Source organism: Mytilus trossulus, chromosome 4 (genome assembly GCF_036588685.1).
Source record: "Mytilus trossulus isolate FHL-02 chromosome 4, PNRI_Mtr1.1.1.hap1, whole genome shotgun sequence".
Classification (NCBI taxonomy): domain Eukaryota; kingdom Metazoa; phylum Mollusca; class Bivalvia; order Mytilida; family Mytilidae; genus Mytilus; species Mytilus trossulus.
Window position 1 is genome coordinate 280,277 of NC_086376.1, and position 27,005 is coordinate 307,281.

Genomic DNA, 27,005 nt, shown 5'->3' on the forward strand with positions numbered 1-27,005 from the left:
GGAGCTTTGTCTAACCTGGTAGCAGTAACATGTCGACTACTAACCGCGCTGAAGTGCGTCCATCAACTATTTTTTTCATTATTCGAAATTCAACATTTAGTTATGAATATTGGATAAAGAAATAGTTATATCTCAGTATTGAAGTTGAAATGTGAATAATGAAAAAGATTTTTGTTTGACTATGATGCTATATCCCGTATTTCTGAATTTGTCATGTTGATGTTACTTAAGTAAATAAATATTGAAATTGATATAAGAATAAATAACACTATGGGCATCAGTTGAACGTTGCTCTCTCTGTAGAATTGACCTAATTGGATTCCATATAAATCATAATATTTTGACTTCTCTGTATATAATGACTTGCAGGAATTGACAGTTCATCTACATTGTACTCGGTTACCTCGTCATCTAATTATACCGTCATACTAATCGATCTTCTGCGGTTCACAGAGAGGTTTGATACCTACATCAATCAAGTATATTGTGGCTTTGTTTTAACTCAGCATAATTCTTTGGTAATAGTTTGATTGACAGATAAAACAGAAACATGAATAGAAGCGTATCTGTATATCATACGTCTTTGACATGTCACGTGTAGATACTTGTATTATTTAGCTTAATATACATAGGTGTTAACATTGTATGAAGAAATCACTCATCTCTGATGTGTCAAACTAAGGTATACAGTGTACATAAATGTAAAAAAATAATTTGAAAAATACTTGGCTAACACGCAGATCTTGACTTGTTTTGAAATATAATCCATGCTTGAGTACTCGGTCACATCCACTCTTAAGTTTTTGTTATTTGCATTTCTATTTGTAACCATCTGATCAGTTTAGTATTTTAAAAACTTATTATTATAGTTCGTTCTTATTCTTATAACACAACTTTCATATATATGGTGGAGGGTTAGTCCCGCTATCATGTTCAACCCATCCACATTCAGTATGTATGACAGGAGCCTGTAACTCAGTGGTTGTCGTTTTTGTTGTGTTACATAAAAAATAAAATAACAAAAATACCGAACTCTGAATATAATTCAAAACGGAACGTCCCTAATCAAATGGCTCTTTTATGACAGTCGCATCAATTTATGAATATAACCATATCAATGATAATTCATGTCAGCACAAAAAAGTGCTGACTACTGGGCTGGTGATACCCTCGGGGAAGTAAATCTCAACCAGCAGTGGCATCGATCTAGTGGTTGTAAGTAAGTACCACTGTCCCTGGTTGTGGAGGGTAACTTGAAAGTATCACTGTTCCTCGCTAGTGGAGGGCAACTTGTATGTATCACTGTTCACTGTTCACGGTTAGAGGTGTTGATTGTAAGTACCGCTGTCCCTGGTTATTGGAGGGTTGTTTGTAAGTAACATTGCCATGGTTAGTGTAAAGTTGCTTATATACATCACTGACCCTGGTCAGGGGGTTTGATCGTAATTACCACTGTAGGTTAGGGAAGGTGGTTTGTAAGTATCACGGTCCCAGGTCAGTGGACTGTTGCTTGTATTTATAACTGTCCCTGGTGAGGGTTACTTGTAAGAATCACAGGCTATCCTAACCAGGAACAGTGGTACTTACATGTTTTACCCCTGTAGCCAGTGACAATGATACTTACAAACAGTTGTATCCTTACCTTGGACAGTGGTACTTAAATGGTTTACTCCTGTAGCCAGAGACAATGATACTTACAAACAGTTGTATCCTTACCTTGAACAGTGGTACTTAAATGGTTTACTCCTGTAGCCAGAGACAGAAATACTTACAAACAGTTGTATCCTTACCTTGGACAGTGGTACTTAAATGGTTTACTCCTGTAGCCAGAGACAATGATACTTACAAACAGTTGTATCCTTACCTTGGACAGTGGTACTTAAATGGTTTACTCCTGTAGCCAGAGACAATAATACTAACAAACGGTTGTATCCTTACCTTGGACAGTGGTACTTAAATGGTTTACTTCCTTTAGCCAGAGACAATGATACTTACAAACAGTTGTATTCTTACCTTGGACAGTGGTACTTAAATGGTTTACTCCTGTAGCCAGAGAAAATGATACTTACAAACAGTTGTATCCTTACCTTGGACAGTGGTACTTAAATGGTTTACTCCTGTAGCCAGAGACAATGATACTTACAAACAGTTGTATCCTTACTTTGGACAGTGGGACTTACAATCAATTGTATCCTTACCTTGGACAGTGGTACTTAAATGGTTTACTCCTGTAGCCAGAGACAATAATACTAACAAACGGTTGTATCCTTACCTTGGACAGTGGTACTTAAATGGTTTACTTCCTTTAGCCAGAGACAATGATACTAACAAACAGTTGTATTCTTACCTTGGACAGTGGTACTTAAATGGTTTACTCCTGTAGCCAGAGAAAATGATACTTACAAACAGTTGTATCCTTACCTTGGACAGTGGTACTTAAATGGTTTACTCCTGTAGCCAGAGACAATGATACTTACAAACAGTTGTATCCTTACTTTGGACAGTGGGACTTACAATCAATTGTATCCTTACCTTGGACAGTGGTACTTAAATGGTTTACTCATGTAGCCAGAGACAATGATACTTACAAACAGTTGTATCCTTACCTTGGACAGTGGTACTAAAATGGTTTACTCCTGTAGCCAGAGACAATGATACTTACAAACAGTTGTATCCTTACCTTGGACAGTGGTACTTAAATGGTTTGCTCCTGTAGCCAGAGACAATGATACTTACAAACAGTTGTATCCTCACCTTTGACAGTGGTACTAAAATGGTTTACTTCTGTAGCCAGAGACAATGATACTTACACACAGTTGTATTCTTACCTTGGACAGTGGTACTTAAATGGTTTACTCCTGTAGCCAGAGAAAATGATACTTACAAACAGTTGTATCCTTACCTTGGACAGTGGTACTTAAATGGTTTACTCCTGTAGCCAGAGACAATGATACTTACAAACAGTTGTATCCTTACTTTGGACAGTGGGACTTACAATCAATTGTATCCTTACCTTGGACAGTGGTACTTAAATGGTTTACTCCTGTAGCCAGAGACAATGATACTTACAAACAGTTGTATCCTTACCTTGGACAGTGGTACTTAAATGGTTTACTCCTGTATCCAGAGACAATGATACTTACAAACAGTTGTATCCTTACCTTGGACAGTGGTACTTAAATGGTTTACTCCTGTAGCCAGAGACAATGATACTTACAAACAGTTGTATACTTACTTTGGACAGTGGGACTTACAATCAATTGTATCCTTACCTTGGACAGTGGTACTTAAGGTTTATGTACCCTTCTGTAGCCATTTTTGTACGAATTTTTCAAACCTCAATTGTATCAAAACTACAGATATAATGAATAATAGAGATAGGCCATTTAGTACATATTCCAAGGGGAAACTTGATACAAAGCATTATGTTTTACTGTTTCATTGCATTTGATAGAAAAAGAGGACTTTGTGGCAAATAAATCAAGATTTTTATAGAAAATGCACAGCCTTTAATACAGAAATTTTCGTTATAAAATTTGAAAAATAAGTTACTCACTTGATTTTCTATGATGTGCTAGTGTTTATTTTTTACAAAAAATTCTAAGCAACCTGTAAATTCTAAAATACCTCCTGCTGAGTCACTAAACTCGAGCGCACCCTAAAAGGTGTACTTGATTTTGGCCTTACTTATATTTGTTTTAACCAATAAATACATTTATAAACTTGTTTTGAGGAAATCAATGCTAGCACTGCATGCAAAAATCATATATATACTAGTAATCAAATTGCCAAACATGAGAGTACTAGGATAAAGGCTGTGGATTTTCTATAAAAATCTTGATTTATTTGCCACAAAGTCCTCTTTTTCTATTAAATGCAATGGAACAGTAAAAAATAATGCTTTGCATCAGATTTCCCCTTGGAATATGTACAAAATGGTATATCTTTATTATTCATTATATCTGTAGTTTTGATACAATTGAAGTTTGAAAAGTTCGTACAAAAATGGCTACAGAAGGGTACATAAACCTTAAATGGTTTACTCCTGTAGCCAGAGACAATGATACTTACAAACAGTTGTATCCTTACCTTGGACAGTGGTACTTAAATGGTTTACTCCTGTAGCCAGAGACAATGATACTTACAAACAGTTGTATCCTTACCAGGAACAGTGGTACTTAAATGTTTTACTCCTGTAGCCAGTGACAATGATACTTACAAACAGTTGTATCCTTACCTTGGACAGTGGTACTTAAATGGTTTACTCCTGTAGCCAGAGACAATGATACTTACAAACAGTTGTATCCTTACCTTGAACAGTGGTACTTAAATGGTTTACTCATGTAGCCAGAGACAGAAATACTTACAAACAGTTGTATCCTTACCTTGGACAGTGGTACTTAAATGGTTTACTCCTGTAGCCAGAGACAATGATACTTACAAACAGTTGTATCCTTACCTTGAACAGTGGTACTTAAATGGTTTACTCCTGTAGCCAGAGACAATAATACTTACAAACGGTTGTATCCTTACCTTGGACAGTGGTACTTAAATGGTTTACTTCCTTTAGCCAGAGACAATGATACTTACAAACAGTTGTATTCTTACCTTGGACAGTGGTACTTAAATGGTTTACTCCTGTAGCCAGAGAAAATGATACTTACAAACAGTTGTATCCTTATCTTGGACAGTGGTACCTAAATGGTTTACTCCTGTAGCCAGAGACAATAATACTTACAAACAGTTGTATCCTTACCTTGGACAGTGGTACTTAAATGGTTTAATCCTGTAGCCAGAGACAATGATACTTACAAACAGTTGTATCCTTACCTTGGACAGAGGTACTTAAATGGTTTAATCCTGTAGGCAGAGACAATGATACTTACAAACAGTTGTATCCTTACCGTGAACAGTGGTACTTAAATGGTTTAATCCTGTAGCCAGAGACAATGATACTTACAAACAATTGTATCCTTACCTTGGACAGTGGTACTTACAAACAGTTGTATCCTTACCTTGATCAGTGGTACTTAAATGGTTTAATCCTGTAGCTAGAGACAATGATACTTACAAACAATTGTATCCTTACCTTTGAGAGTGGTACTTACAAACAGTTGTATCTTACCTTGAACAGTGGTACTTAAATGGTTTAATCCTGTAGCCGGAGACAATGATACTTACAAACAATTGTATCCTTGCCTTGGACAGTGGTACTTAAATGGTTTACTCCTGTAGCCAGAGACAATGATACTTACAAACAGTTGTATCCTTACTTTGGACAGTGGGACTTACAAACAATTGTATCCTTGCCTTGGACAGTGGTACTTAAATGGTTTACTCCTGTAGCCAGAGACAATGATACTTACAAACAGTTGTATCCTTACCTTGGACAGTGGTACTAAAATGGTTTACTCCTGTAGCCAGAGACAATGATACTTACAAACAGTTGTATCCTTACCTTGGACAGTGGTACTTAAATGGTTTGCTCCTGTAGCCAGAGACAATGATACTAACAAACAGTTGTATCCTCACCTTTGACAGTCGTACTAAAATGGTTTACTTCTGTAGCCAGAGACAATGATACTTACAAACAGTTGTATTCTTACCTTGGACAGTGGTACTTAAATGGTTTACTTCGTTTAGCCAGAGACAATGATACTTACAAACAGTTGTATTCTTACCTTGGACAGTGGTACTTAAATGGTTTACTCCTGTAGCCAGAGACAATGATACTTACAAACAGTTGTATCCTCACCTTGGACAGTGGTACTAAAATGGTTTACTCCTGTAGACAGAGACAATGATACTTAAATACAGTTATACCCTTACATTGGACAGTGTTACTAAAATGGTTTACCCCTGTAGCCAGAGCACAGGCACTTGTCTCAGAAAATAAAAATTCCTATATACCTTATTATAACATAATAAGGTATATAGGAAAAAAAAATTCTGAGACAAGTGCCTGTGAGCCAGAGACAATGATACTTACAAAAAGTTGTATCCTTACCTTGGACAGTGGTACTTAAATGGTTTACTTCTGTAGCCAGAGACAATGATACTTACAAACAGTTGTATCCTTACCTTGAACAGTGGTACTTAAATGGTTTACTTCTGTAGCCAGAGACAATGATGCTTACAAGCAGTTGTATCCTTACCTTGAACAGTGGTACTTAAATGGTTTACTCCTGTAGCCAGAGACAATGATACTTACAAACAGTTGTATCCTTACCTTGAACAGTGGTACTTAAATGGTTTACTCCTGTAGCCAGAGACAATGATACTTACAAACAGTTGTATCCTTACCTTGGACAGTGGTACTTAAATGGTTTACTCCTGTAGCCAGAGACAATGATACTTACAAACAGTTGTATCCTTACCTTGGACAGTGGTACTTAAATGGTTTAATCCAGTAGCCAGAGACAATAATACTTACAAACAGTTGTATCATTACCTTGGACAGTGGTACTTAAATGGTTTACTCCTGTAGCCAGAGACAATAATACTTACAAACAGTTGTATCCTTACCTTGAACAGTGGTACTTGAATGGTTTACTCTTGTAGCCAGAGACAATAATACTTACAAACAGTTGTATCCTTACCTTGGACAGTGGTACTTAAATGGTTTAATCATGTAGCCAGAGACAATGATACTTACAAACAGTTGTATCCTCACCTTTGACAGTCGTACTAAAATGGTTTACTTCTGTTGCCAGAGACAATGATACTTACAAACAGTTGTATTCTTACCTTGGACAGTGGTACTTAAATGGTTTACTTCGTTTAGCCAGAGACAATGATACTTACAAACAGTTGTATTCTTACCTTGGACAGTGGTACTTAAATGGTTTACTCCTGTAGCCAGAGACAATGATACTTACAAACAGTTGTATCCTCACCTTGGACAGTGGTACTAAAATGGTTTACTCCTGTAGACAGAGACAATGATACTTAAATACAGTTATATCCTTACATTGGACAGTGTTACTAAAATGGTTTACCCCTGTAGCAAGAGCACAGGCACTTGTCTCAGAAAATAAAAACTCCTATATACCTTATTATAACATAATAAGGTATATAGGAAAAAAAAATTCTGAGACAAGTGCCTGTGAGCCAGAGACAATGATACTTACAAAAAGTTGTATCCTTACCTTGGACAGTGGTACTTAAATGGTTTACTTCTGTAGCCAGAGACAATGATACTTACAAACAGTTGTATCCTTACCTTGGACAGTGGTGCTTAAATGGTTTACTTCTGTAGCCAGAGACAATGATACTTACAAACAGTTGTATCCTTACCTTGGACAGTGGTACTTAAATGGTTTAATCCAGTAGCCAGAGACAATAATACTTACAAACAGTTGTATCATTACCTTGGACAGTGGTACTTAAATGGTTTACTCCTGTAGCCAGAGACAATAATACTTACAAACAGTTGTATCCTTACCTTGAACAGTGGTACTTAAATGGTTTACTCCTGTAGCCAGAGACAATGATACTTACAAACAGTTGTATCCTTACCTTGGACAGTGGTACTTAAATGGTTTAATCCAGTAGCCAGAGACAATAATACTTACAAACAGTTGTATCATTACCTTGGACAGTGGTACTTAAATGGTTTACTCCTGTAGCCAGAGACAATAATACTTACAAACAGTTGTATCCTTACCTTGAACAGTGGTACTTGAATGGTTTACTCTTGTAGCCAGAGACAATAATACTTACAAACAGTTGTATCCTTACCTTGGACAGTGGTACTTAAATGGTTTAATCATGTAGCCAGAGACAATGATACTTACAAACAGTTGTATCCTTACCTTGGACAGTGGTACTTAAATGGTTTAATCCAGTAGCCAGAGACAATAATACTTACAAACAGTTATATCATTACCTTGGACAGTGGTACTTAAATGGTTTACTCCTGTAGCCAGAGACAATAATACTTACAAACAGTTGTATCCTTACCTTGAACAGTGGTACTTAAATGGTTTACTCCTGTAGCCAGAGACAATGATACTTACAAACAGTTGTATCCTTACCTTGGACAGTGGTACTTAAATGGTTTAATCCAGTAGCCAGAGACAATAATACTTACAAACAGTTGTATCATTACCTTGGACAGTGGTACTTAAATGGTTTACTCCTGTAGCCAGAGACAATAATACTTACAAACAGTTGTATCCTTACCTTGAACAGTGGTACTTAAATGGTTTAATCCTGTAGCCAGAGACAATGATACTTACAAACAGTTGTATCATTACCTTGGACAGTGGTACTTAAATGGTTTAATCATGTAGCCAGAGACAATGATACTTACAAACAGTTGTATCCTTACCTTGAACAGTGGTACTTGAATGGTTTACTCTTGTAGCCAGAGACAATAATACTTACAAACAGTTGTATCCTTACCTTGGACAGTGGTACTTAAATGGTTTAATCATGTAGCCAGAGACAATGATACTTACAAACAGTTGTATCCTTACCTTGGACAGAGGTACTTAAATGGTTTAATCCTGTAGGCAGAGACAATGATACTTACAAACAGTTGTATCCTTACCGTGAACAGTGGTACTTAAATGGTTTAATCCTGTAGCCAGAGACAATGATACTTACAAACAAATGTATCCTTACCTTGGACAGTGTTACTTACAAACAGTTGTATCCTTACCTTGAACAGTGGTACTTAAATGGTTTAATCCTGTAGCTAGACACAATGATACTTACAAACAATTGTATCCTTACCTTTGACAGTGGTACTTACAAACAGTTGTATCCTTACCTTGAACAGTGGTACTTAAATGGTTTAATCCTGTAGCCAGAGACAATGATACTTACAAACAGTTGTATCCTTACCTTGGACAGTGGTACTTAAATGGTTTAATCATGTAGCCAGAGACAATGATACTTACAAACAATTGTATCCTTGCCTTGGACAGTGGTACTTAAATGGTTTAATCCTGTAGCCAGAGACAATGATACTTACAAACAGTTGTATCCTTACCTTGGACAGTGGTACGTAAATGGTTTAATCATGTAGCCAGCGACACTGATACTTACAAACAGTTGTATCCTTACCTTGGACAGTGGGACTTACAAACAGTTGTATCCTTACCTTGGACAGTGGTACTTAAATGGTTTAATCCTGAAGCCAGAGACAATGATACTTACAAACAGTTGTATCCTTACCTTAGACAGTGGTACTTAAATGGTTTACGCCTGTAGCCAGAGACAATGATACTTACAAACAGTTGTATCCTTACCTTGGACAGTGGAACTTAAATGGTTTACTTCTGTAGCCAGAGACAATGATACTTACAAACAGTTGTATCCTTACCTTGGACAGTGGGACTTAAATGGTTTACTTCTGTAGCCTGAGACAATGATACTTACAAACAGTTGTATCCTTACCTTGGACAGTGGTACTTAAATGGTTTAATCCAGTAGCCAGAGACAATAATACTTACAAACAGTTGTATCCTTATCTTGGACAGTGGTACCTAAATGGTTTACTCCTGTAGCCAGAGACAATAATACTTACAAACAGTTGTATCCTTACCTTGGACAGTGGTACTTAAATGGTTTAATCCTGTAGCCAGAGACAATGATACTTACAAACAGTTGTATCCTTACCTTGGACAGAGGTACTTAAATGGTTTAATCCTGTAGGCAGAGACAATGATACTTACAAACAGTTGTATCCTTACCGTGAACAGTGGTACTTAAATGGTTTAATCCTGTAGCCAGAGACAATAATACTTACAAACAATTGTATCCTTACCTTGGACAGTGGTACTTACAAACAGTTGTATCCTTACCTTGATCAGTGGTACTTAAATGGTTTAATCCTGTAGCTAGAGACAATGATACTTACAAACAATTGTATCCTTACCTTTGAGAGTGGTACTTACAAACAGTTGTATCTTACCTTGAACAGTGGTACTTAAATGGTTTAATCCTGTAGCCAGAGACAATGATACTTACAAACAATTGTATCCTTGCCTTGGACAGTGGTACTTAAATGGTTTAATCCTGTAGCCAGAGACAATGATACTTACAAACAGTTGTATCCTTACCTTGGACAGTGGTACGTAAATGTTTTAATCATGTAGCCAGCGACAATGATACTTACAAACATATGTTTGTCATACACTTGGGTTGCTGTCTCAGTGGTGTATGGTGTCTATGTTTGTCGTTAACTTGGGTTGCTGTCTTAGTGGTGTATGGTACCTATGTTTGTCATTCACTTGGGTTGCTGTCTCAGTTGTGTATGTTGTCTATTTTTGTCATTCACTTGGGTTGCAGTCTCAGTGGTGTATGGTGTCTATGTTTGTCATACACTTGGGTTGCTGTCTCAGTGGTGTATGGTGTCTATGTTTGTCATACACTTGGGTTGCTGTCTCAGTGGTGTATGGTGTCTATGTTTGTCATACACTTGGGTTGCTGTCTCAGTGGTGTATGGTGTCTATGTTTGTCGTTAACTTGGGTTGCTGTCTCAGTGGTGTATGGTGTCTATGTTTGTCATACACTTGGGTTGCTGTCTCAGTGGTGTATGGTGTCTATGTTTGTCGTTCACTTGGGTTGCTGTCTTAGTGGTGTATGGTGTCTATTTTTGTCATTCACTTGGGTTGCTGTCTCAGTGATGTATGGTGTCTATGTTTTGTCATTCACTTGGGTTGCTGTCTCAGTGGTGTGTGTTGTTTATGTTTGTCATTCACTTGGGTTGCTGTCTTAGTGGTGTGTGTTGTCTATGTTTGTCATTCACTTGGGTTGCTGTCTTAGTGGTGTATGATGTCTATTATTGTCATTCACTTGGTTTGCTGTCTCAGTGGTGTGTGTTGTTTATGTTTGTCATTCGCTTGGGTTGCTGTCTTAGTGGTGTGTGTTGTCTATGTTTGTCATTCACTTGGGTTACTCTCTCATTTGTGTATGGTGTATATGTTTGTCATACACTTGGGTTGCTGTCTCAGTGGTGTATGGTACCTATGTTTGTCATTCACTTGGGTTGCTGTCTTAGTGGTGTATGGTACCTATGTTTGTCATTCACTTGGGTTGCTGTCTCAGTGGTGTATGGTGTCTATGTTTGTCATACACTTGGGTTGCTGTCTTAGTGGTGTGTGTTGTCTATGTTTGTCATACACTTGGGTTGCTGTCTCAGTGGTGTATGGTGTCTATGTTTGTCGTTAACTTGGGTTGCTGTCTCAGTGGTGTATGGTGTCTATGTTTGTCATACACTTGGGTTGCTGTCTCAGTGGTGTATGGTGTCTATGTTTGTCGTTCACTTGGGTTGCTGTCTCAGTGGTGTATGGTGTATATGTTTGTCATACACTTGGGTTGCTGTCTCAGTGGTGTATGGTGTATATGTTTGTCATACACTTGGGTTGCTGTCTCAGTGGTGTATGGTATCTATGTTTGTCATTCACTTGGGTTGCTGTCTCAGTGGTGTATGGTGTCTATGTTTGTCATACACTTGGGTTGCTGTCTCAGTGGTGTATGGTGTCTATGTTTGTCGTTAACTTGGGTTGCTGTCTCAGTGGTGTATGGTGTCTATGTTTGTCATACACTTGGGTTGCTGTCTCAGTGGTGTATGGTGTCTATGTTTGTCGTTCACTTGGGTTGCTGTCTCAGTGGTGTATGGTGTATATGTTTGTCATACACTTGGGTTGCTGTCTCAGTGGTGTATGGTGTCTATGTTTGTCATACACTTGGGTTGCTGTCTCAGTGGTGTATGGTGTCTATGTTTGTCATACACTTGGGTTGCTGTCTCAGTGGTGTATGGTGTCTATGTTTGTCATACACTTGGGTTGCTGTCTCAGTGGTGTATGGTGTATATGTTTGTCATACACTTGGGTTGCTGTCTCAGTGGTGTATGGTGTCTATGTTTGTCATACACTTGGGTTGCTGTCTCAGTGGTGTATGGTGTCTATGTTTGTCATACACTTGGGTTGCTGTCTCAGTGGTGTATGGTGTCTATGTTTGTCATACACTTGGGTTGCTGTCTCAGTGGTGTATGGTGTCTATGTTTGTCATACACTTGGGTTGCTGTCTCAGTGGTGTATGGTGTCTATGTTTGTCATTCACTTGGGTTGCTGTCTCAGTGGTGTATGGTGTCTATGTTTGTCGTTCACTTGGGTTGCTGTCTCAGTGGTGTATGGTGTATATGTTTGTCATACACTTGGGTTGCTGTCTTAGTGGTGTATGGTGTCTATGTTTGTCATTCACTTGGGTTGCTGTCTCAGTTGTGTATGTTGTCTATGTTTGTCATACACTTGGGTTGCTGTCTCAGTGGTGTATGGTGTCTATGTTTGTCATACACTTGGGTTGCTGTCTCAGTGGTGTATGGTGTATATGTTTGTCATACACTTGGGTTGCTGTCTCAGTGGTGTATGGTGTCTATGTTTGTCATACACTTGGGTTGCTGTCTCAGTGGTGTATGGTGTCTATGTTTGTCATACACTTGGGTTGCTGTCTCAGTGGTGTATGGTGTCTATGTTTGTCATACACTTGGGTTGCTGTCTCAGTGGTGTATGGTGTCTATGTTTGTCATACACTTGGGTTGCTGTCTCAGTGGTGTATGGTGTCTATGTTTGTCATTCACTTGGGTTGCTGTCTCAGTGGTGTATGGTGTCTATGTTTGTCGTTCACTTGGGTTGCTGTCTCAGTGGTGTATGGTGTATATGTTTGTCATACACTTGGGTTGCTGTCTTAGTGGTGTATGGTGTCTATGTTTGTCATTCACTTGGGTTGCTGTCTCAGTGGTGTATGGTGTATATGTTTGTCATACACTTGGGTTGCTGTCTCAGTGGTGTATGGTGTCTATGTTTGTCATACACTTGGGTTGCTGTCTCAGTGGTGTATGGTGTCTATGTTTGTCATACACTTGGGTTGCTGTCTCAGTGGTGTATGGTGTATATGTTTGTCATACACTTGGGTTGCTGTCTCAGTGGTGTATGGTGTCTATGTTTGTCATACACTTGGGTTGCTGTCTCAGTGGTGTATGGTGTCTATGTTTGTCATACACTTGGGTTGCTGTCTCAGTGGTGTATGGTGTCTATGTTTGTCATACACTTGGGTTGCTGTCTCAGTGGTGTATGGTGTCTATGTTTGTCATACACTTGGGTTGCTGTCTCAGTGGTGTATGGTGTCTATGTTTGTCATTCACTTGGGTTGCTGTCTCAGTGGTGTATGGTGTCTATGTTTGTCGTTCACTTGGGTTGCTGTCTCAGTGGTGTATGGTGTATATGTTTGTCATACACTTGGGTTGCTGTCTTAGTGGTGTATGGTGTCTATGTTTGTCATTCACTTGGGTTGCTGTCTCAGTTGTGTATGTTGTCTATTTTTGTCATTCACTTGGGTTGCAGTCTCAGTGGTGTATGGTGTCTATGTTTGTCATACACTTGGGTTGCTGTCTTAGTGGTGTGTGTTGTCTATGTTTGTCATACACTTGGGTTGCTGTCTCAGTGGTGTGTGTTGTCTATGTTTGTCATACACTTGGGTTGCTGTCTTAGTGGTGTGTGTTGTCTATGTTTGTCATACACTTGGGTTGCTGTCTTAGTGGTGTGTGTTGTCTATGTTTGTCATTCACTTGGGTTGCTGTCTCAGTGGTGTGTGTTGTCTATGTTTGTCATACACTTGGGTTGCTGTCTTAGTGGTGTGTGTTGTCTATGTTTGTCAATCATTTGGGTTGCTGTCTCAGTGGTGTGTGTTGTCTATGTTTGTCATTCACTTGGGTTGCTGTCTCAGTGGTGTATGGTGTCTATGTTTGTCATTCACTTGGGTTGCTGTCTTAGTGGTGTATGGTACCTATGTTTGTCATTCACTTGGGTTGCTGTCTCAGTTGTGTATGGTGTATATGTTTGTCATACACTTGGGTTGCTGTCTTAGTGGTGTATGGTACCTATGTTTGTCATTCACTTGGGTTGCTGTCTCAGTGGTGTATGGTGTATATGTTTGTCATACACTTGGGTTGCTGTCTCAGTGGTGTATGGTGTCTATGTTTGTCATTCACTTGGGTTGCTGTCTCAGTGGTGTATGGTGTCTATGTTTGTCATTCACTTGGGTTGCTGTCTCAGTTGTGTATGTTGTCTATTTTTGTCATTTACTTGGGTTGCAGTCTCAGTGGTGTATGGTGTCTATGTTTGTCATACACTTGGGTTGCTGTCTTAGTGGTGTGTGTTGTCTATGTTTGTCATACACTTGGGTTGCTGTCTCAGTGGTGTGTGTTGTCTATGTTTGTCATACACTTGGGTTGCTGTCTTAGTGGTGTGTGTTGTCTATGTTTGTCATACACTTGGGTTGCTGTCTTAGTGGTGTGTGTTGTCTATGTTTGTCATTCACTTGGGTTGCTGTCTCAGTGGTGTGTGTTGTCTATGTTTGTCGTTAACTTGGGTTGCTGTCTTAGTGGTGTGTGTTGTTTATGTTTGTCGTTAACTTGGGTTGCTGTCTCAGTGGTGTATGGTGTCTATGTTTTGTCATTCACTTGGGTTGCTGTCTCAGTGGTGTGTGTTGTTTATGTTTGTCGTTAACTTGGGTTGCTGTCTTAGTGGTGTGTGGTGTCTATGTTTGTCATTCACTTGGGTTGCTGTCTCAGTGGTGTGTGTTCTTTATGTTTGTCATTCACTTGGGTTGCTGTCGCAGTGGTGTATGTTGTCTATGTTTGTCATAGAGGTATATAGGAAAAAAAAATCTGAGACAAGTGCCTGTGAGCCAGAGACAATGATACTTACAAACAGTTGTATCCTTACCTTGGACAGTGGTACTTAAATGGTTTACTTCTGTAGCCAGAGACAATGATACTTACAAACAGTTGTATCCTTACCTTGAACAGTGGTACTTAAATGGTTTACTTCTGTAGCCAGAGACAATGATACTTACAAGCAGTTGTATCCTTACCTTGAACAGTGGTACTCAAATGGTTTACTCCTGTAGCCAGAGACAATGATACTTACAAACAGTTGTATCCTTACCTTGGACAGTGGTACTTAAATGGTTTACTCCTGTAGCCAGAGACAATGATACTTACAAACAGTTGTATCCTTACTTTGGACAGTGGGACTTACAATCAATTGTATCCTTACCTTGGACAGTGGTACTTAAATGGTTTACTCCTGTAGCCAGAGACAATGATACTTACAAACAGTTGTATCCTTACCTTGGACAGTGGTACTTAAATGGTTTACTCCTGTATCCAGAGACAATGATACTTACAAACAGTTGTATCCTTACCTTGGACAGTGGTACTTAAATGGTTTACTCCTGTAGCCAGAGACAATGATACTTACAAACAGTTGTATCCTTACTTTGGACAGTGGGACTTACAATCAATTGTATCCTTACCTTGGACAGTGGTACTTAAATGGTTTACTCATGTAGCCAGAAACAGAAATACTTACAAACAGTTGTATCCTTACCTTGGACAGTGGTACTTAAATGGTTTACTCCTGTAGCCAGAGACAATGATACTTACAAACAGTTGTATTCTTACCTTGGACAGTGGTACTTAAATGGTTTACTTCGTTTAGCCAGAGACAATGATACTTACAAACAGTTGTATTCTTACCTTGGACAGTGGTACTTAAATGGTTTACTCCTGTAGCCAGAGACAATGATACTTACAAACAGTTGTATCCTCACCTTGGACAGTGGTACTAAAATGGTTTACTCCTGTAGACAGAGACAATGATACTTAAATACAGTTATATCCTTACATTGGACAGTGTTACTAAAATGGTTTACCCCGGTAGCCAGAGCACAGGCACTTGTCTCAGAAAATAAAAATTCCTATATACCTTATTATAACATAATAAGGTATATAGGAAAAAAAATTCTGAGACAAGTGCCTGTGAGCCAGAGACAATGATACTTACAAAAAGTTGTATCCTTACCTTGGACAGTGGTACTTAAATGGTTTACTTCTGTAGCAAGAGACAATAATACTTACAAACAGTTGTATCCTTACCTTGGACAGTGGTACTTAAATGGTTTACTCCTGTAGCCAGAGACAATGATACTTACAAACAGTTGTATCCTTACCTTGAACAGTGGTACTTAAATGGTTTACTTCTGTAGCCAGAGACAATGATACTTACAAACAGTTGTATCCTTACCTTGGACAGTGGGACTTAAATGGTTTACTCCTGTAGCCAGAGACAATGATACTTACAAACAGTTGTATCCTCACCTTGGACAGTGGTACTTAAATGGTTTACTCCTGTAGCCAGAGACAATGATACTTACAAACAATTGTATCCTTACCTTGGACAGTGATACTTACAAACAGTTGTATCCTTACCTTGAACAGTGGTACTTAAATGGTTTACTTCTGTAGCCAGAGACAATGATACTTACAAACAATTGTATCCTTACCTTGGACAGTGATACTTAAATGGTTTACTCCTGTAGCCAGAGACAATGATACTTACAAACAGTTGTATCCTTACCTTGGACAGTGGTACTTAAATGGTTTAATCCTGTAGCCAGAGACAATAATACTTACAAACAGTTGTATCCTTACCTTGAACAGTGGTACTTAAATGGTTTACTTCTGTAGCCAGAGACAATGATACTTACAAGCAGTTGTATCCTTACCTTGAACAGTGGTACTTAAATGGTTTACTCCTGTAGCCAGAGACAATGATACTTACAAACAGTTGTATCCTTACCTTGGACAGTGGTTCTTAAATGGTTTAATCCAGTAGCCAGAGACAATAATACTTACAAACAGTTGTATCATTACCTTGGACAGTGGTACTTAAATGGTTTACTCCTGTAGCCAGAGACAATAATACTTACAAACAGTTGTATCCTTACCTTGAACAGTGGTACTTGAATGGTTTACTCTTGTAGCCAGAGACAATAATACTTACAAACAGTTGTATCCTTACCTTGGACAGTGGTACTTAAATGGTTTAATCATGTAGCCAGAGACAATGATACTTACAAACAGTTGTATCCTTACCTTGGACAGAGGTACTTAAATGGTTTAATCCTGTAGGCAGAGACAATGATACTTACAAACAGTTGTATCCTTACCGTGAACAGTGGTACTTAAATGGTTTAATCCTGTAGCCAGAGACAATGATACTTACAAACAAATGTATCCTTACCTTGGACAGTGTTACTTACAAACAGTTGTATCCTTACCTTGAACAGTGGTACTTAAATGGTTTAATCCTGTAGCTAGACACAATGATACTTACAAACAATTGTATCCTTACCTTTGACAGTGGTACTTACAAACAGTTGTATCCTTACCTTGAACAGTGGTACTTAAATAGTTTAATCCTGTAGCCAGAGACAATGATACTTACAAACAGTTGTATCCTTACCTTGGACAGTGGTACTTAAATGGTTTAATCATGTAGCCAGAGACAATGATACTTACAAACAATTGTATCCTTGCCTTGGACAGTGGTACTTAAATGGTTTAATCCTGTAGCCAGAGACAATGATACTTACAAACAGTTGTATCCTTACCTTGGACAGTGGTACGTAAATGGTTTAATCATGTAGCCAGCGACACTGATACTTACAAACAGTTGTATCCTTACCTTGGACAGTGGTACTTAAATGGTTTACTCCTGTAGCCAGAGACAATGATACTTACAAACAGTTGTATCCTTACCTTGAACAGTGGTACTTAAATGGTTTACTCCTGTAGCCAGAGACAATAATACTTACAAACGGTTGTATCCTTACCTTGGACAGTGGTACTTAAATGGTTTACTTCCTTTAGCCAGAGACAATGATACTTACAAACAGTTGTATTCTTACCTTGGACAGTGGTACTTAAATGGTTTACTCCTGTAGCCAGAGAAAATGATACTTACAAACAGTTGTATCCTTACCTTGGACAGTGGTACTTAAATGGTTTACTCCTGTAGCCAGAGACAATGATACTTACAAACAGTTGTATCCTTACTTTGGACAGTGGGACTTACAATCAATTGTATCCCTACCTTGGACAGTGGTACTTAAATGGTTTACTCCTGTAGCCAGAGACAATGATACTTACAAACAGTTGTATCCTTACCTTGGACAGTGGTACTAAAATGGTTTACTCCTGTAGCCAGAGACAATGATACTTACAAACAGTTGTATCCTTACCTTGGACAGTGGTACTTAAATGGTTTGCTCCTGTAGCCAGAGACAATGATACTAACAAACAGTTGTATCCTCACCTTTGACAGTCGTACTAAAATGGTTTACTTCTGTCGCCAGAGACAATGATACTTACAAACAGTTGTATCCTTACCTTGGACAGTGGTACTTAAATGGTTTACTTCGTTTAGCCAGAGACAATGATACTTACAAACAGTTGTATTCTTACCTTGGACAGTGGTACTTAAATGGTTTACTCCTGTAGCCAGAGACAATGATACTTACAAACAGTTGTATCCTTACCTTGGACAGTGGTACTTAAATGGTTTACTTCGTTTAGCCAGAGACAATGATACTTACAAACAGTTGTATTCTTACCTTGGACAGTGGTACTTAAATGGTTTACTCCTGTAGCCAGAGACAATGATACTTACAAACAGTTGTATCCTCACCTTGGACAGTGGTACTAAAATGGTTTACTCCTGTAGACAGAGACAATGATACTTAAATACAGTTATATCCTTACATTGGACAGTACTGTTACTAAAATGGTTTACCCCTGTAGCCAGAGCACAGGCACTTGTCTCAGAAAATAAAAATTCCTATATACCTTATTATAACATAATAAGGTATATAGGAAAAAAATATTCTGAGACAAGTGCCTGTGAGCCAGAGACAATGATACTTACAAAAAGTTGTATCCTTACCTTGGACAGTGGTACTTAAATGGTTTACTTCTGTAGCCAGAGACAATGATACTTACAAACAGTTGTATCCTTACCTTGAACAGTGGTACTTAAATGGTTTACTTCTGTAGCAAGAGACAATGATACTTACAATCAATTGCATCCTTACCTTGGACAGTGGTACTTAAATGGTTTAATCCTGTAGCCAGAGACAATGATACTTACAAGCAGTTGTATCCTTACCTTGAACAGTGGTACTTAAATGGTTTACTCCTGTAGCCAGAGACAATGATACTTACAAACAGTTGTATCCTTACCTTGGACAGTGGTACTTAAATGGTTTAATCCAGTAGCCAGAGACAATAATACTTACAAACAGTTGTATCATTACATTGGACAGTGGTACTTAAATGGTTTACTCCTGTAGCCAGAGACAATAATACTTACAAACAGTTGTATCCTTACCTTGAACAGTGGTACTTGAATGGTTTACTCTTGTAGCCAGAGACAATAATACTTATAAACAGTTGTATCCTTACCTTGGACAGTGGTACTTAAATGGTTTAATCATGTAGCCAGAGACAATGATACTTACAAACAGTTGTATCCTTACCTTGGACAGAGGTACTTAAATGGTTTAATCCTGTAGGCAGAGACAATGATACTTACAAACAGTTGTATCCTTACCGTGAACAGTGGTACTTAAATGGTTTAATCCTGTAGCCAGAGACAATGATACTTACAAACAAATGTATCCTTACCTTGGACAGTGTTACTTACAAACAGTTGTATCCTTACCTTGAACAGTGGTACTTAAATGGTTTAATCCTGTAGCTAGACACAATGATACTTACAAACAATTGTATCCTTACCTTTGACAGTGGTACTTACAAACAGTTGTATCCTTACCTTGAACAGTGGTACTTAAATAGTTTAATCCTGTAGCCAGAGACAATGATACTTACAAACAGTTGTATCCTTACCTTGGACAGTGGTACTTAAATGGTTTAATCATGTAGCCAGAGACAATGATACTTACAAACAATTGTATCCTTGCCTTGGACAGTGGTAATTAAATGGTTTGCTCCTGTAGCCAGAGACAATGATACTTACAAACAGTTGTATCCTTACCTTGGACAGTGGTACGTAAATGGTTTAATCATGTAGCCAGCGACACTGATACTTACAAACAGTTGTATCCTTACCTTGGACAGTGGTACTTAAATGGTTTACTCCTGTAGCCAGAGACAATGATACTTACAAACAGTTGTATCCTTACCTTGAACAGTGGTACTTAAATGGTTTACTCATGTAGCCAGAGACAGAAATACTTACAAACAGTTGTATCCTTACCTTGGACAGTGGTACTTAAATGGTTTACTCCTGTAGCCAGAGACAATGATACTTACAAACAGTTGTATCCTTACCTTGAACAGTGGTACTTAAATGGTTTACTCCTGTAGCCAGAGACAATAATACTTACAAACGGTTGTATCCTTACCTTGGACAGTGGTACTTAAATGGTTTACTCCTGTAGCCAGAGACAATGATACTTACAAACAGTTGTATCCTTACTTTGGACAGTGAGACTTACAATCAATTGTATCCCTACCTTGGACAGTGGTACTTAAATGGTTTACTCCTGTAGCCAGAGACAATGATACTTACAAACAGTTGTATCCTTACCTTGGACAGTGGTACTAAAATGGTTTACTCCTGTAGCCAGAGACAATGATACTTACAAACAGTTGTATCCTTACCTTGGACAGTGGTACTTAAATGGTTTGCTCCTGTAGCCAGAGACAATGATACTAACAAACAGTTGTATCCTCACCTTTGACAGTCGTACTAAAATGGTTTACTTCTGTAGCCAGAGACAATGATACTTACAAACAGTTGTATTCTTACCTTGGACAGTGGTACTTAAATGGTTTACTTCGTTTAGCCAGAGACAATGATACTTACAAACAGTTGTATTCTTACCTTGGACAGTGGTACTTAAATGGTTTACTCCTGTAGCCAGAGACAATGATACTTACAAACAGTTGTATCCTCACCTTGGACAGTGGTACTAAAATGGTTTACTCCTGTAGACAGAGACAATGATACTTAAATACAGTTATATCCTTACATTGGACAGTAATGTTACTAAAATGGTTTACCCCTGTAGCCAGAGCACAGGCACTTGTCTCAGAAAATAAAAATTCCTATATACCTTATTATAACATAATAAGGTATATAGGAAAAAAATATTCTGAGACAAGTGCCTGTGAGCCAGAGACAATGATACTTACAAAAAGTTGTATCCTTACCTTGGACAGTGGTACTTAAATGGTTTACTTCTGTAGCCAGAGACAATGATACTTACAAACAGTTGTATCCTTACCTTGAACAGTGGTACTTAAATGGTTTACTTCTGTAGCCAGAGACAATGATACTTACAAGCAGTTGTATCCTTACCTTGAACAGTGGTACTTAAATGGTTTACTCTTGTAGCCAGAGACAATGATACTTACAAACAGTTGTATCCTTACCTTGGACAGTGGTACTTAAATGGTTTAATCCAGTAGCCAGAGACAATAATACTTACAAACAGTTGTATCATTACCTTGGACAGTGGTACTTAAATGGTTTACTCCTGTAGCCAGAGACAATAATACTTACAAACAGTTGTATCCTTACCTTGAACAGTGGTACTTGAATGGTTTAATCATGTAGCCAGAGACAATGATACTTACAAACAGTTGTATCCTTACCTTGGACAGAGGTACTTAAATGGTTTAATCCTGTAGGCAGAGACAATGATACTTACAAACAGTTGTATCCTTACCGTGAACAGTGGTACTTAAATGGTTTAATCCTGTAGCCAGAGACAATGATACTTACAAACAAATGTATCCTTACCTTGGACAGTGTTACTTACAAACAGTTGTATCCTTACCTTGAACAGTGGTACTTAAATGGTTTAATCCTGTAGCTAGACACAATGATACTTACAAACAATTGTATCCTTACCTTTGACAGTGGTACTTACAAACAGTTGTATCCTTACCTTGAACAGTGGTACTTAAATGGTTTAATCCTGTAGCCAGACACAATGATACTTACAAACAGTTGTATCCTTACCTTGGACAGTGGTACTTAAATGGTTTAATCATGTAGCCAGAGACAATGATACTTACAAACAATTGTATCCTTGCCTTGGACAGTGGTACTTAAATGGTTTAATCCTGTAGCCAGAGACAATGATACTTACAAACAGTTGTATCCTTACCTTGGACAGTGGTACGTAAATGGTTTAATCATGTAGCCAGCGACACTGATACTTACAAACAGTTGTATCCTTACCTTGGACAGTGGGACTTACAAACAGTTGTATCCTTACCTTGGACAGTGGTACTTAAATGGTTTAATCCTGAAGCCAGAGACAATGATACTTACAAACAGTTGTATCCTTACCTTAGACAGTGGTACTTAAATGGTTTACGCCTGTAGCCAGAGACAATGATACTTACAAACAGTTGTATCCTTACCTTGGACAGTGGAACTTAAATTGTTTACTTCTGTAGCCAGAGACAATGATACTTACAAACAGTTGTATCCTTACCTTGGACAGTGGGACTTAAATGGTTTACTTCTGTAGCCAGAGACAATGATACTTACAAACAGTTGTATCCTTACCTTGAACAGTGGTACTTAAATGGTTTACCTCTGTAGCCAGAGACAATGATACTTACAAGCAGTTGTATCCTTACCTTGAACAGTGGTACTTAAATGGTTTACTCCTGTAGCCAGAGACAATGATACTTACAAACAGTTGTATCCTTACCTTGGACAGTGGTACTTAAATGGTTTAATCCAGTAGCCAGAGACAATAATACTTACAAACAGTTGTATCCTTATCTTGGACAGTGGTACCTAAATGGTTTACTCCTGTAGCCAGAAACAATAATACTTACAAACAGTTGTATCCTTACCTTGGACAGTGGTACTTAAATGGTTTAATCCTGTAGCCAGAGACAATGATACTTACAAACAGTTGTATCCTTACCTTGGACAGAGGTACTTAAATGGTTTAATCCTGTAGGCAGAGACAATGATACTTACAAACAGTTGTATCCTTACCGTGAACAGTGGTACTTAAATGGTTTAATCCTGTAGCCAGAGACAATGATACTTACAAACAATTGTATCCTCACCTTGGACAGTGGTACTTACAAACAGTTGTATCCTTACCTTGATCAGTGGTACTTAAATGGTTTAATCCTGTAGCTAGAGACAATGATACTTACAAACAATTGTATCCTTACCTTTGAGAGTGGTACTTACAAACAGTTGTATCTTACCTTGAACAGTGGTACTTAAATGGTTTAATCCTGTAGCCAGAGACAATGATACTTACAAACAATTGTATCCTTGCCTTGGACAGTGGTACTTAAATGGTTTAATCCTGTAGCCAGAGACAATGATACTTACAAACAGTTGTATCCTTACCTTGGACAGTGGTACGTAAATGTTTTAATCATGTAGCCAGCGACAATGATACTTACAAACAGTTGTATCCTTACCTTGGACAGTGGGACTTACAAACAGTTGTATCCTAATTACCTTGGACAGTGGTACTTAAATGGTTTAATCCTGTAGCCAGAGACAATGATACTTACAAACAGTTGTATCCTTACCTTAGACAGTTATACTTAAATGGTTTACGCCTGTAGCCAGAGACAATGATACTTACAAAGAGTTGTATCCTTACCTTGGACAGTGGAACTTAAATGGTTTACTCCTGTAGCCAGATACAATGATACTTACAAGCAGTTGTATCCTTACCTTGAACAGTGGTACTTAAATGGTTTACTCCTGTAGCCAGAGACAATGATACTTACAAACAGTTGTATCCTTACCTTGGACAGTGGTACTTAAATGGTTTAATCCAGTAGCCAGAGACAATAATACTTACAAACAGTTGTATCCTTACCTTGGACAGTGGTACTTAAATGGTTTACTCCTGTAGCCAGAGACAATAATACTTACAAACAGTTGTATCCTTAACTTGAACAGTGGTACTTGAATGGTTTACTCCTGTAGCCAGAGACAATAATACTTACAAACAGTTGTATCCTTACCTTGGACAGTGGTACTTAAATGGTTTAATCCTGTAGCCGGAGACAATGATACTTACAAACAGTTGTATCCTTACCTTGGACAGAGGTACTTAAATGGTTTAATCCTGTAGGCAGAGACAATGATACTTACAAACAGTTGTGTCCTTACCGTGAACAGTGGTACTTAAATGGTTTAATCCTGTAGCCAGAGACAATGATACTTACAAACAGTTGTATCCTTACCTTGGACAGTGGTACTTAAATGGTTTAATCATGTAGCCGGAGACAATGATACTTACAAACAGTTGTATCCTTACCTTGGACAGAGGTACTTAAATGGTTTAATCCTGTACGCAGAGACAATGATACTTACAAACAGTTGTGTCCTTACCGTGAACAGTGGTACTTAAATGGTTTACTCCTGTAGCCAGAGACAATGATACTTACAAACAGTTGTATCCTTACCTTGGACAGTGGTACTTAAATGGTTTACTCCTGTAGCCAGAGACAATAATACTTACAAACAGTTGTATCCTTACCTTGGACAGTGGTACTTAAATGGTTTAATCCTGTAGCTAGAGACAATGATACTTACAAACAGTTGTATCCTTACCTTGGACAGTGGGACTTACAAACAGTTGTATCCTTACCTTGGACAGTGGTACTTAAATGGTTTACTCCTGTAGCCAGAGACAATGATACTTACAAACAGTTGTATACTTACCTTGGACAGTGGTACTTAAATGGTTTAATCCTGTAGGCAGAGACAATAATACTTACAAACAGTTGTATCCTTACCTTGGACAGTGGTACTTAAATGGTTTAATCCTGTAGCCAGAGACATTGATACTTACAAACAGTTGTATCCTTACCTTGGACAGTGGTACTTAAATGGTTTACTCCTGTAGCCAGAGACAATAATACTTACAAACAGTTGTATCCTTACCTTGGACAGTGGTACTTAAATGGTTTAATCCTGTAGCTAGAGACAATGATACTTACAAACAGTTGTATCCTTACCTTGAACAGTGGTACTTAAATGGTTTAATCCTGTAGCTAGAGACAATGATACTTACAAACAGTTGTATCCTTACCTTGGACAGTGGTACTTAAATGGTTTACTCCTGTAGCCAGAGACAATAATACTTACAAACAATTGTATCCTTACCTTGAACAGTGGTACTTAAATGGTTTACTTCTGTAGCCAGAGACAATAATACTTACAAACAATTGCATCCTTACCTTGGACAGTGGTACTTAAATGGTTTAATCCTGTAGCCAGAGACAATGATACTTACAAACAATTGTATCTTTACCTTTGACAGTGGGACTTAAATGGTTTAATCCTGTAGCCAGAGACAATGATACTTACAAACAGTTGTATCCTTACCTTGGACAGTGGTACTTAAATGGTTTAATCCTGTAGCCAGAGACAATAATACTTACAAACAGTTGTATCCTTACCTTGGACAGTGGAACTTAAATGGTTTACTTCTGTAGCCAGAGACAATAATACTTACAAACAATTGTATCCTTACCTTGGACAGTGGTACTTAAATGGTTTACTCCTGTAGCTAGAGACAATGATACTTACAAACAGTTGTATCCTTACCTTGAACAGTGGTACTTAAATGGTTTAATCCTGTAGCTAGAGACAATGATACTTACAAACAGTTGTATCCTTACCTTGAACAGTGGTACTTAAATGGTTTAATCCTGTAGCTAGAGACAATGATACTTACAAACAGTTGTATCCTTACCTTGGACAGTGGTACTTAAATGGTTTAATCCTGTAGCCAGAGACAATGATACTTACAAACAATTGTATCTTTACCTTTGACAGTGGTACTTAAATGGTTTAATCCTGTAGCTAGAGACAATGATACTTACAAACAGTTGTATCCTTACCTTGGACAGTGGTACTTAAATGGTTTACTCCTGTAGCCAGAGACAATGATACTTACAAACAATTGTATCTTTACCTTGGACAGTGGTACTTAAATGGTTTAATCCTGTAGCCAGAGACAATGATACTTACAAACAATTGCATCCTTACCTTGGACAGTGGTACTTAAATGGTTTAATCCTGTAGCCAGAGACAATGATACTTACAAACAGTTGTATCCTTACCTTTGACAGTGGTACTTAAATGGTTTAATCCTGTAGCTAGAGACAATGATACTTACAAACAGTTGTATCCTTACCTTGGACAGTGGTACTTAAATGGTTTACTCCTGTAGCCAGAGACAATAATACTTACAAACAATTGTATCCTTACCTTGGACAGTGGTACTTAAATGGTTTACTTCTGTAGCCAGAGACAATAATACTTACAAACAATTGCATCCTTACCTTGGACAGTGGTACTTAAATGGTTTAATCCTGTAGCCAGAGACAATGATACTTACAAACAATTGTATCTTTACCTTTGACAGTGGGACTTAAATGGTTTAATCCTGTAGCCAGAGACAATGATACTTACAAACAGTTGTATCCTTACCTTGGACAGTGGTACTTAAATGGTTTAATCCTGTAGCTAGAGACAATGATACTTACAAACAGTTGTATCCTTACCTTGAACAGTGGTACTTAAATGGTTTAATCCTGTAGCTAGAGACAATGATACTTACAAACAATTGTATCCTTACCTTTGACAGTGGTACTTACAAACAGTTGTATCCTTACCTTGAACAGTGGTACTTAAATGGTTTAATCCTGTAGCCAGAGACAATGATACTTACAAACAGTTGCATCCTTACCTTGGACAGTGGTACTTAAATGGTTTAATCATGTAGCCAGAGACAATGATACTTACAAACAATTGTATCCTTGCCTTGGACAGTGGTACTTAAATGGTTTAATCCTGTAGCCAGAGACAATGATAATTACACACAGTTGTATCCTTACCTTGGACAGTGGTACGTAAATGGTTTAATCATGTAGCCAGCGACAATGATACTTACAAACAGTTGTATCCTTACCTTGGACAGTGGGACTTACAAACAGTTGTATCCTTACCTTGGACAGTGGAACTTAAATGGTTTACTTCTGTAGCCAGAGACAATGATACTTACAAGCAGTTGTATCCTTACCTTGGACAGTGGTACTTAAATGGTTTACT